General features: G+C 46.6%; 1 protein-coding gene across 1 annotated transcript in view; it reads left to right on the top strand.

Moving 5' to 3' along the window:
- The first annotated feature begins 1198 nt into the window (after positions 1 to 1198).
- Positions 1199 to 13841, top strand: part of LOC134966089 (interferon regulatory factor 3-like) — an 88263-nt gene continuing 75620 nt past the window's right edge. The window contains exon 1 of the mRNA XM_063942565.1: positions 1199 to 1359. The gene's annotated coding sequence lies outside the window, so the exon portion shown is untranslated. The remainder of the gene's footprint in view (positions 1360 to 13841) is intronic.

Raw genomic sequence — 13841 nt, 5'->3', positions numbered from 1 at the left:
TGCGCAGAATTGCCGGTTTTTAGCCTGATCGCAATTCTGCTAAAAACGACAGCGAGCGAACAACTCGGAATGACCACCATTGTGGGGAATGGCGGCTGAAGTGTAGTTATGTACGCAGTGTAGCATACAGATAGAGCCATGCTAATCATTGCACCATCTGCGACTGAGTGTGCCCGGCAAGGCGGACTCCCGGGCCGGGCACGAATGGTACGCACGTGCGTCGTAGACGGGCCCCAGTCACAGTGAATGGGAGTGTCTATGTGCACCCCTGCCTGCGATGTAGCCATGCTCAATGAGCGTGGCTCCATCTGTATTTGGTATGTAGTGCAGTGTATAGGGGGTTATAGTGTAGTAATGTAGTGCAGTGTATAGGGGGTTATGGTGTAGTAATGTAGTGCAGCGTATAGGGGTATGTAGTGTAGTGATATAGCGCAGTGTATAGGGGCTGTAGTGTCGTGATGTAGTGTAATGATGCAGTGCAGTGATGTCGTGCAATGTATGGGGACACACGGGGCATGCAGTGGAAGATGCTGTTGGGGAGCCATGTGACAGAAGTTACGCACATCTGGGGCACACAGTGGACATGTGGGGAACACGCTGCTGTGTGCCATATGACAGATGCTTAGGGCATTTGGGGCACACAGGGGGACAATATCGTCTAATAGTATCCAATTTTTTCAAAATAAATGCTGCCTTGCCCCGGGTGACGAAAATCCTAGTTTCGGCCCTGGTGTGTGTGTGTGTGTGTGTGACGCCAAGCGTGTGTGTGACCTCCCTCCCGTGTAACATCACCCTCCTTGGAGGCAGAAGCTGAGAGAGCTACATCTCCCAGCAGCCCTTGAGCCAGGAGACACGGAATCCACCAGAGAGGTATCCTTTTTTTTTTTTTTTTTTACTACTGGGTTTTCATACCATTTATTTTTAAATTGAATACCACGGGTATCGGGAGCACACACACCTGTGGTAATCCAAAATTGGTCTGTGAGGTCCATGAGGTTTTTTACCCCGTAAACCTCGTGTCTAATTCAATCCCCTCCTATGACAGTATACAGTAAGCCAACAAGCTACTTTTTCTCTTACCAATTTTTTTTTTTTACAAGCATCTGTAGCTTCCTAAACAAAGCCTTTACCGCCACCTATGGGTGTCCTGCTATAACTATAACTGTCTCCACGCCATCAGCTGGGGGAGGGACAAACAGGAAATAATGTAGCAGCCTGGTAAATGAAACTAAAGTCTGGTATAAAAGCAAATGCTGACATTCCCCTTTCCAGTCAACTTAAAACCTCCACATGGACACTGCTCCTGTACATGCTTTGGATTAGGACACATTGGAGATCTTGAATTCTACATGATCTTAGGTCAGTGCTTTAGCTACATGTTTCTATAGATATGATTTCAGCACAGATGTTGTACAAGGTATCCAGGGCTAGGGGCACAAGGGAAACTACCGGTGGGCCCCGCTGCCTGGGGGGCCCTTCCTCCTCCTCCTTGTTACAGACTGTGCACTTGAATTATACATATGTTACCTTATACTGCAGAGGACTATGGTGTATTTTCTGCAGTGCGTTGTGGTTATTAGTCTGGTACATTATCATGCATATATATATGCATATATATATATATATATATATATATATATATATATATGTGTGTGTGTGTGTCATTTCGAAAGACCACACCTGCAGTCATCACACAGGTGTCACTCAGGGGCATTTCTACAGAGGAGAGGGCCCGTGTGCACCTCTGGGTGGGCCTCCTCCTCTGTACGGCTCTGTGGACTCCGGCATTGTGCCGGAGTCTACTGCGCATGCGCAGGTTTCCGGAAACATGGCGCCCACCATGATCCGGAGACCAATTTGGCTACCGCGCATGGGCGGCGGCCATTTCAGCGGTGATTTCCGCTGCGATTGCAGGTCCCGGCGCTGGACTCCTGAAAGGTAAGTGTTAAAATGGATGCAACGGGTGTGTGTGGGCCCCCCCCTGGACCCAGGGCCCGTGTGCACCGCACCCATTGCACCCATTATAGAAACGCCAATGGTGTCACCGAAGTGTTTTGTATTAGACTCAGTGTTTTATTACAGTAGTGTTTGAATTTTGCAGACCAATAGTCCAGTGGGTATAGATGTCACAAGCCAATACTCTAACCAATAATGGCGACAGTAGGCCACAGACCATTGTTATAGACATTATACAGCAGTAATATACTGCTGTGATTTATTTAAGTGTTTTCATTAATAATAGTAATACTTTTAAATGAAAGTCTACGTGAGGGTCTCTGTGTTCCCTTAATGTAGTTTGAGGATTTACATCGAGAGTCATCCAGGGGCAAACACAGGATTTACTGGGAGGGGTTTTTGTATACAATGTGAGAGGGTATGCGGTTAACATACCGCCCGTCGGCATCCCGGCTGTCTCAATACCGATGCCAGGATCATGATGGGGGTATTATACCACCGCCGGAATACCGTCGAGGTAGATGATTCCCCCTCTATGGGTGTCCACAACACCCATAGAGGGAGAATAAAACCTGTAGCGAGCAAAGCTTACCACCGAGCCTGCAAGGGTCTTCATTGCGCTCGCCCCCCTGACGGCATTCTAGCACCCGGGATGCCGATGTCTGTATACTGATATTTGGCATTCCGTGCGGCAGGATCACATACTGATCCCTGTGAGATATATACTTTAAATTATATATATATATATCAAACCAAAAACTCTCCTTCTGCGCTAATTTAAAACGATTACTGAGATTAACACAAAGATAATTTAAAGATGGCAGCCTGATTCGACTAAATTCCCTGTTTGGAGGAACTAAGAGTGAGAATGTATAACAATAGAAGAATCGGCGCCAAGGGGTCGTGTCAACACCCAATATTAAACAAATCTCTTAATCGGTTTAAAACATAATGATAACATGTTCCATAATTAAAAATGTATTAAAACAACATAAAGACAATAAGAATATCAATGTTTATACAGAGGGGATGTGTTGTTCCACACTTCTAGCAACACGACTTTAAGTGTTGAAGACAATTGTAGGTTATTTGCTATAGTCTCCTCCTTCTCCTTAATGTTGTTTCGGAGATAACATCAAAACAAAGATAACCAAACGCGTTTCGTCTTATTCCAAGACTTCATCAGGGGTACATCTACAATTGTAGGAGAATTTATGAGAACCAAATGCTATTAAAAAATTCTAATTTAAAATCAAAGACTCTTTCTATGTATACGGGGAACATATTACAATATAAGAGTGTGCAAGGTACAGTGTATCGGAGCAGACAGACTGAGGATCATAATGAAAAATATATCAGATAATGAAAAATAACAAAACAAGAAACATCATAGTTATATCTCGGAACATACCTCAATTAATTGGTAAGTAAAGTCATTAAATGAATAACACGACTTGACAACTCTTTTGTGTGTGCTTGGTGGAAAACCCCATATATCACTGGGACTTTCTGTTGGACAATCAGCCAGGCCTAATTGTAAAATATTTAATTGAGTATGTTTAACTATATAGTAATACACACTTAATGTAGACCAATTTACGCAACGAAATGCTACAACACATACCTTGTAGTATGGCTACTCGCATATGGAAATTCAGATACTCGGGTACAGAGGAAAAACGTTTAGGTAAGGATCCTAGTAAATTAATTAATGAATATAATGGTGAATATATATCTATGCAAATTATTTGATAGATTGGTGCTACTTATTTTAATCATGGGTGAATAGTACACCACTCAGTATTCAGATTATAAAGTGGTCCCATAATTTAAGGAATCCATAGGATATTCCACAGAGTGATAACTGGACAAAAAATATATATTACATTACCGATCAAAAAAACATATAATATTGACCCCTAGGCTTTCAGACATTAATTAAGTGTAATTAATGTTGCACTATCAATGTGCTTAGTATTAATATATAACTTAAAAATGTGAACAAAAAATATATGAGAGAAACCACAGAAGGCCTTTCTCAGGACAACCATCAGAGACAACTGTCCAGCATATCAGCATGCCATCTGTGCCGAAACGTCGACATATACTTGATGTCTTGGATATGCTAAATAAAGCTCTTATACTATCTTGATATATGTGAAAACCCTATCAGGCTTTCTTGTTGAGCACCCCATTGATGACAGCCCTACAGATGAGAGTGCGGACATAATATTGGAATATATATATATATATATATATATGTGTGTTTGTGTGTATAAAATAATGGGTACTCAGAAACTCCCCCTGTGTGTGATACTGTTTTCATATATATCTGTGCAGGAAGGCTATTTTTCCTCTGCTCATCATAAGCTGGGTCCGTAGGTGCCGCAATAAAGAGGCACCATTCACTATACTGAGTCTCAGGGTGCAGCGTGGCCGCTGTAGGAAGGTCAGCACTGGCAGTGTCAGGACAGACGTGCTTTATATCCCATTGCACACATTCTTCCCCTCAGATCCACCGCCCTTTGTCCTCTCTCCTCCCTTGGAACCAATTGCCCTCCCCATGTCCTGTGTGGGACAATGTGTGTGTTTTTTAATAGCAATAATAGGATTTAATTACCTACCGGTAAATCCTTTTCTGGGAATCCATTTAGTACCATGGGATATAGACGGGTCCACTAGGAGCCATGGGCACTATAGAAGTTTGATTAGGAGTGCTGGCTGCTCCCTCTATGCCCCTCCTACCAGACTCAGTCTAGGAAACTGTGCCCAAGGAGACGGACATACTTTGAGAGAAGGAAATAGATAAGGAAAGTGGTGAGATTTCGAACCAGCACAACCATAACAAGAGGAAAGCCACTCTAACCAAACCTTGTAAACAGGAACAGCAACAGCTGAACCAAACAACATTACTTAACCAAGTAACAGCGCAGGAAGAACGAAGCAATGGGCGGGCACCCAGTATCCCCTATGGACTATGAGAAAAGGATTTACCGGTAGGTAATTAAAATCCTACTTTCTCTTATGTCCTAGGATATACTTTGAATCCATTTAGCACCATGGGGAAGTACCAAAGCTCCCAAACTAGGTGGCAGATTGCTGAGGTTTCTGCAGAACTGATTGACCAAACCGAAGGTCCTCAGAGGCCAAAGTAACGAACTTGTAAAACTTAGCAAACGTGTTCGAACCTGACCAAGTAGCTGCTCGGCAGAGCTGTAAAGCCGAGACACCCCAAGCAGCCACCCACGAGGAACCCACCGACCTAGTAGTAGAGTGGGCCTGTACATGTTTTGGAACCGGCAAGCCTGCTGTGGAATAAGCATGCTGCATAGTGAGCCTTATCCAGGGAGCAATGGACTGCTTTGAAGCAGGACACCCAATCTTGTTGGCTTCATAGAGAACGAACAGCGAGTCCGATTTTCTGTGACTTGCTGTTCTCTTCACATAGACCTTTAAAGCCCTCACGACATCCAGAGACTTTTAAGTAGCAGAGGCATCCATAACAGCCGGAACCACAATAGGTTGGTTGATGTGAAATGCGGACTCCACCTTAGGAAGAAATTGGTGACGAGTCCTGAGTTCAGCTCTGTGCTCATGGAAAATCAAGTAGGGGCTCTTGTGAGACAACACCCCCAGCTCTGACGCACGTCTTGCAGAAGTCAAGGCCAACAGTGTAACGGTCATCCACGTAAGGTACTTTATGTCTACCTCCTGTAACGGTTCAAACCAGTCCGATTGGAGGAACTGCAGCACCAAGTTGAGATCCCCAGGTGCTGTGGGAGGCACAAAGGTAGGTTGGATGTGCCGAACACCTTTCAAAAACATCTGGACCTCAGGGAGAGAAGTCAATTGTTTCTGAAAGAAAATAGACAAGGCCGAAATCTGGACTTTTATGGAGCCTAGATGTAGGCCCACATCCACTCCCGACTGCAGAAAAATCAGGAAACATCCCAGATGAAATTCCACTGCAGAATATTGTCTGCTCTCACACCAAGAGACATATTTCCTCCAGATATGGTGGTAATGTTTAGACGTTACTCCCTTCCTGGCTTGGATCATAGTCGGGATGACCTTGTCAGGAATCCCTCTCTTGGCCAGAATCAGCCGTTCAACTTCCATGCCGCTAATCGTAGCCGCGGTAAGTCTTGATAGACGAATGGGCCCTGTTGCAGAAGATCCTCGCGAAGAGGAAGAGGCCACGGATCTTCGAGGAGCATCTCGAGAAGATCCGCATACCAGGTCCTTCGTGGGCAGTCCGGAGCAATGAAGATTGCATGAACCTTTTCCCTTTTTATTCTTTTTAGAATTCTTGGGATCAGAGGAAGTGGAGGAAACACGTACACCAGCTGGTAGACCCACGGAGTTGTCAGAGCGTCTACCGCTACTGCTTGTGGGTCTCTCAACCTGGAACAATACCACTTGAGCTTCTTGTTGAGTCGAGAGGCCATCATGTTGATTTGTGAATATCCCCACCGACGTATCAACCACCGGGACACCTCCAGGTGAAGGCCCCAGATTGTGTCTGCTGAGATAGTCTGCTTCCCAGTTGTCTACTCCCGGGATGAAGACCGCCAACAACGCCACAATGTGTTTTTCCGCCCAATGGAGAATTCTTGACACCTCTGACATTGCAGCTCTGCTGTTCATTCATTCATTGGTTTATGTACGTCACCGCTGTCACATTGTCAGACTGAATTTGAATGGCCTGGTTCTGAAGCCCTGAACCCTGAGTTCCACGATGTTTATTGGAAGGTGACTTCCTGACTTGACCACCTTCCCTAAAACTGCACCCCCTGGGTGACTGCGCCCCAACCTCTGAGGCTTGCGTCTGTGGTTAGCAGAATCCAATTCTGAATCTAGAACCTCCGACCCTCGGAGAGGTGAGAAGTTTGTAACCACCACAGGAGTGAGATCCTGGCTTTTGGAGACAGACGAATCCTCTGGTGCATGTGAAGATGCGATCCGGACCATTTGTCCAACAGATCCAGCTGGAAGGGCCTCGCATGAAACCTTCCATACCGAATCACCTCGTAAGAGGCCACCATTTTCCCCAAAAGGCATATGCAGAGATGCACCAAGATCAGGGTTGGTTTCAGGACTGCCCGAACCATCGACTGGATTACCATTGCCTTTTCCAAGGGAAGGAATACTTTCTGAGACTCTGTGTCCAGTATCATGCCCAGGAAACCAAGCCTCTGTGTTGGTTCTAGGTGAGATTTTGGTAGGTTCAGAATCCACCTGTGATCCAGGAATAGTCTGGTTGAGAGACCAATGCTGTCCAACAACCGCTCCCTGGACGGTGCCTTTATCAGGAGATCATCCAGGTACGGAATTATGTTCACTCCTTGTTTTTGGAGTAGTAACATCATCTCTGCCATCACCTTGGTGAACATCCTCGGTACCGTGGAGAGACCAAATGGCAGGGCCTGGAACTGGTAGTGACAGTCCTGCAGTGCAAACCGTAGTTAAGCATGATGAGGCAGCCAGATCAGAATCTGAAGGTACGCATCCTTGATATCCAGAGACACTAGGAATTCCCTCTCCTCCAGACCTGAGATCACCGCTCTCAAGAGACTCCATCTTGAATTTGAACATTCGTAAGTACGGGTTCAACGACTTGAGGTTCAGAATCGGTCTTACCGAACCGTCCAGCTTCGGTACACAAAACAAGCTGGAATGGTAACCCTTGTTTTGTAGATGAGGTGGAACTGGAACAATGACCTGGGTCTGTAACAGTTTTTGAATGGCGTCCTGTAAGGTTATTCTTGCCTCTTGTGAAACTAGTAAGACTGATTTGAAGAATCTGTGAGGTGGGAGCTCCTGAAACTCCAGTCTGTAGCCCTGGGATATAAGGTCTATGACCCAGGAATCTTGGCACGATCTTGTCCAGATGTGACTGAAGAATTTTAGCTGGGCTCCCACTTGACACTCTTCCAGGCATCGCGGTCAACTGTCATGTGGAAGGTTTCGAGGAAGCACAGCCTGAGCTCTGTTCCTGTGAACCGGCTGTAGCTGGTTTCCGTGGTTTATCTCTAGCACCTCTGGCGGCAGCAGAGGAACCTCTGGCCTTGCCCCTAAACTTGGCCGTCCGAAAGGACTGTAGGTTGGATCCTGAATAGGCCTTCCTAGCTGGGGGTGCTGCAGAACGTAGGTATGTGGACTTACCCGCAGTAGCTTTGGAGATCCATTTGTCTAGTTCATCTCCAAATAAGGCCTCGCCTGTGAAAGGTAGGCCTTCCACACCTTTCCTGGAGTCCTCATCCGCAGTGCACTGGCGTAGCCATAAACCCGTGCAGACACTGCCATAGCTGTAGTGCGTGCATTAAGCATGCCTATCTCTTTTATGGCTTTCACCATAAAGTTCGCAGAGTCCTGTATATGCTGCAGGAGCAAAATAATCTCCCCTTGAGGCAAGGTATCTAACCCCTCAATCATGTTACCCGACCATTTAGCAATGGCTCGCGTAATCCACCCATGCTATAGTGGGTCTCTGGGCCACCCCCGCAGCTGTATACAAAGATTTGAGTGTAGTCTCAATTTTGCGATCAGCCGCGTCTTTTAGGGAGGCTGCATCCGGGACAGGCAATACAATTTTTCATGAGAGCCTGGAGACTGATGCATCCACTACCGGTGGAAATTCCCATTTTTTCCTATCCTTAGGAGGAAAAGATGATAACAACCGTTTAGGGATTAACCCACGGTTCTTCAAACAGGGTATTTAGTTCATTTGACGCAGGAAAAGAGGCTGAGGATTTCTTCTTTATATTAAAATAAGATTCCTCACTCTCCTCTGTCACCTTATCGGGGATATTCAGAACTTCTTTGATAGCTTCTATGAGAGCCTCTATTCCCTGCGACAGAGTAACCCCCCCAACCTCTGAGTCCACCTCACCCTCCTCCATGTCTGACCCCTCATCATCAGAGTCAGACTGCAGGATATGGGCTAAAGTACGTTTTTGCGGACAAATGGCAGGTGACTGAGTCGCTGGTTTGTGTACTGAGTCTTTTTTCAGAAATTCAGTCATAGATTGTCTTAAGTATTGCGTCTCTTTCTCATTCCGAGATAAGTTAGTAGAAATGGAGGAAATCATTCCCATAATGGAGTCCAGCCACGCTGGTTCTGCCCCACTAGCCTGGGAAGGGATACTACACTGAGTACACACTAGTGAACCCCCTGGAGAAGAGGAACACTGTGCCTTAGATGAAACACACTCTTTGCCTGACATACTGTAACAGTGACAGCACACACACAGGAAAAGGTTAAATGCACAATTAACCCACAGAGCCCTTCCAGAGAGACACATAAAGAGTATGGAACCAGCACACGGTGCCCTTATCGCTAATGTCAAGCTTAGCCGGGTTGCAGACTAAGTACCTAGATTAGGGACTCAGTACACTACTAATTGCTCCCCCCTGCTATGACCCCCTGGTACCGCTGAGGTAATCTGGAGTCTCTCTGGAGGAGCTGCGCGTCCCTGTCAGTCAGCGTCTGTGTCAGCTGCAGTAGGGAAAATGGCGCCTGTGAGCTGCTGGATCCGCTCATAGTGAAGCCCTGCCCCTTTAATGGCGCGCGGTCTTCCCGCTCTTTATACTGGCTATATTTGTCTATGTGCATAAAATGGAGACAGACTCCTTTTATGGCTTTGTTGCCAGTCTGGGTACTGTGTCCGCTGTTCAGGGTCTGTGTCCAGGGCCAAGTTAAGCCTTGGGGGTGCCCGGGGCACTTAAAACAGGGGGACCCCGGTGGAAGGTGGGAGGTGTATATTAGATTGTGCATACCTCCCAACATGTCCCATTCCAGGAGGGACAAAATGCTCTCTACCTGGACTTCCCACTTTACAGTATATGATTGGCATCACCTGTGTTGAACTATTTAATTGATAAGAAAGGTATTTCAACACAGGTGATTGCAATCATAAATTAAAAAGGAAGTCCAGGTAGAAAGCATTTTTTCCCTCCTGGAATGGGTCATGTTAGGATGTATGGATTGTGTATATTAAATGTAAACCAATGGTGTATATTAGTTTTAAACTAATCGTTTAATAAGGGCTGGGTACTTTTCATAGCTCCACCTAATTGAAAGACAACTATTATATAAACTTTTCTTGTAGTGTAACAAAGACAACTTAACCTTAAAATAAACATAGAAAAATTAAAAAAATTATCTTGTCACATACAAGAATAGCAGCAGCCTCTGTACTATTTACACACTGGGACAGGACTCAGGAGCAGAGGTGTAGCTAGGTGCCATGGTGCCCGGAGCAAGGGTATGTTTCGGTACCCCCTGCCCTGTACTGAATTGTGAACATGTTACATTTGAAAAGAAAAAAATATAAAAAAATCCTAAATTGGTGACAGGGTCAGTTCTAGACCTTGTGGAGCTCAGAGCAAAAGTTTCCCCCATGTTTAAAATAGGGACAGTATACACCTAACGCGCGCAACAAAAATATAGGGGCCTGGCTTCATGGGAAATGGGTGTGGCCACAGAATAGTTCCAATTCAGATTGCACCTTACACTATTGTCCGTTATTCACATTACACCAAAATAGTGTCTATTAGTCACTTTATGCCATACAGTAAAGCCCCTTATACATGTTACACATCACAGTAAAGCCCCTTATACACATTACGCCACACAGTAGAGTCCCTTATACATGTTATGCCATAGTAGAGCCGCTTATACATGTTACTCTGCAGCTTCTAATGCAGAGAGAGGTGCTGCAGCAGCTGGGACAGAAAGAGGTGCTGCAGCAGCCGGGGCGAAGAAAGAAGTGCTGCAGCAGCAGGGGCAGGGAGTAGTGTAGAAGAACAGAAGTAACCCTGCTGCACAGACATTGAGACATATAAAGAGGGCGGCAGAGCTCCAGCATGTGCTGGCTGTCAGTGTCTCTTGCTGTTGCCTATGGCCTTCTTCCCTACATACTGTAGTCTCCGAGTCCAAGTCAGTCAGCTAGCGTCCTGTCAGCGGGAGTCTCACAAAAAAAAGGCAGGCTGGTGCCATCCCCCTAAGTCCCACGAAAAAAGGCAGTCTGGTGCCATCCAGTCCTGCCTGAAAATAACAAACTCAGAAAATAAATGCAGAAAACTCTTCAGGAGCTTCCAGAGATGTGACCGGCTCCTCCGGGCACATTTTCTTAACTGAGTCTGGTAGGAGGGGCATAGAGGGAGGAGCCAGCACACCTAATCAAACTTCTTTAGTGCCCATGGCTCCTAGTGTACCCTTCTATACCCCATGGTACTAAATGGATTCCCAGTATCCCCTAGGATGTAAGAGAAAATAAGAATTTACTCACCGGTAATTCTATTTCTCGTAGTCCGTAGTGGATGCTGGGTACTCCGTAAGGACCATGGGGAATAGACGGGCTCCGCAGGAGACTGGGCACTCTTTAAAGAAAGATTAGGTACTACATCTGGTGTGCACTGGCTCCTCCCTCTATGCCCCTCCTCCAGACCTCAGTTAGGGAAACTGTGCCCGGAAGAGCTGACATTACTAGGAAAGTATTTGGAATCCAGGGTAAGACTCATACCAGCCACACCAATCACACCGTACAACTTGTGATAACTATACCCAGTTAACAGTATGAATAACAGCTGAGCCTCATTCAACAGATGGCTCAGAACAATAACCCTATAGTTAAGCAATAACTATATACAAGTATTGCAGAAGTCCGCACTTGGGACGGGCTCCCAGCATCCACTACGGACTACGAGAAATAGAATTACCGGTGAGTAAATTCTTATTTTCCCTGACATCCTAGTGGATGCTGGGTACTCCGTAAGGACCATGGGGATTATACCAAAGCTCCTAAACGGGCGGGAGAGTGCGGATGACTCTGCAGCACCGAATGAGCAAACTCGAGGTCCTCCTCAGCCAGGGTATCAAACTTGTAGAATTTTGCAAACGTGTTTGATCCCGACCAGGTAGCAGCTCGGCAAAGTTGTAAAGCCGAGACCCCTCGGGCAGCCGCCCAAGAAGAGCCCACCTTCCTCGTGGAATGGGCTTTTACTGATTTAGGATGCGGCAGTCCAGCCGCAGAATGAGCCTGCTGAATCGTGCTACAGATCCAGCGAGCAATAGTCTGCTTAGAAGCAGGAGCACCCAGCTTGTTGGGTGCATGCAGGATAAACAGCGAGTCAGTTTTTCTGACTCTAGCCGTCCTGGAAACATAGATTTTCAGGGCCCGGACTACGTCCAGCAACTTGGAATCCTCCAAGTCCCGAGTAGCCGCAGGCACCACAATAGGTTGGTTCAAATGAAACCCTGATACCACCTTAGGGAGAAATTGGGGACGAGTCCTCAATTCTGCCCTGTCCATATGGAAGATCAGATAGAGGCTTTTACATGACCAAGCCGCCAATTCTGACACACGCCTAGCCAAAGCTAAGGCCAATAGCATGACCACATTCCACGTGAGATATTTTAGCTCCACGGTCTGAAGTGGCTCAAACCAATGTGATTTTAGGAAATCCAACACAACGTTGAGATCCCAAGGTGCCACTGGAGGCACAAAAGGGGGCTGAATATGCAGCACTCCCTTGACAAACGTCTGAACTTCAGGCAGTGAAGCCAGTTCTTTTTGAAAGAAAATAGACAGGGCCGAAATCTGGACTTTTATGGATCCCAATTTTAGGCCCATTGTCACTCCTGACTGTAGGAAGTGCAGAAATCGACCCAGCTGAAATTCCTCTGTTGGGGCCTTCATAGCCTCACAGCAAGCAACATATTTTCGCCATATGCGGTGATAATGTTTTGCTGTCACATCCTTCCTAGCTTTTATCAGCGTAGGAATGACTTCAACCGGAATGCCCTTTTCCATCAGGATCCGGCGTTCAACCGCCATGCCGTCAAACGCAGCCGCGGTAAGTCTTGGAACAGACAGGGCCCCTGCTGCAGCAGGTCCTGTCGGAGCGGCAGAGGCCAAGGGTCCTCTGAGATCATTTCTTGTAGTTCCGGGTACCAAGTTCTTCTTGGCCAATCCGGAACGATGAGTATAGTTCTTACTCCTCTCTTTCTTATTATCCTCAGTACCTTTGGTATGAGAGGAAGAGGAGGGAACACATAAACCGATTGGTACACCCACGGTGTCACTAGAGCGTCCACAGCTATCGCCTGAGGGTCCCTTGACCTGGCGCAATATCTTTTTAGCTTTTTGTTGAGGCGGGACGCCATCATGTCCACCTGTGGCCTTTCCCAGCGATTTACAATCAGCTGGAAGACTTCTGGATGAAGTCCCCAATCTCCCAGGTGGAGGTCGTGCCTGCTGAGGAAGTCTGCTTCCCAGTTGTCCACTCCCGGAATGAACACTGCTGACAGTGCTATCACGTGATTCTCCGCCCATCGGAGAATCCTTGTGGCTTCTGCCATTGCCATCCTGCTTCTTGTGCCACCCTGTCGGTATACATGGGCGACCGCCGTGATGTTGTCTGACTGAATCAGCACCGGCTGGTTTTGAAGCAGGGGTTTTGCTTGAGCACTCTGCAGCCACCACAGCAGAGACACCCTGGCCCTCGGGGACAGGGTGATCAGCCGATGCATCTGAAGATGCGATCCAGACCACTTGTCTAACAGATCCCACTGAAAGACCCTTGCATGGAACCTGCCGAAGGGAATTGCTTCGTAAGAAGCTACCATCTTTCCCAGGACTCGCGTGCAGTGATGCACCGACACCTGTTTTGGTTTTAGGAGGTCTCTGACCAGAAATGACAACTCCTTGGCCTTCTCCTCCGGGAGAAATACCTTCTTCTGTTCTGTGTCCAGAATCATACCCAAGAACAGCAGACGCGTCGTAGGAACCAGCTGCGACTTTGGGATATTCAGAATCCAGCCTTGCTGTTGTAGCACTTCCTGAGATAGTGCTACTCCGACCAACAACTGCTTCATGGAC

Source organism: Pseudophryne corroboree, chromosome 10 (assembly GCF_028390025.1).
Source record: "Pseudophryne corroboree isolate aPseCor3 chromosome 10, aPseCor3.hap2, whole genome shotgun sequence".
Taxonomy (NCBI): domain Eukaryota; kingdom Metazoa; phylum Chordata; class Amphibia; order Anura; family Myobatrachidae; genus Pseudophryne; species Pseudophryne corroboree.
Note: the sequence above shows the minus strand (reverse complement) of the source record. Positions and strands in the feature narration are given on the sequence as shown.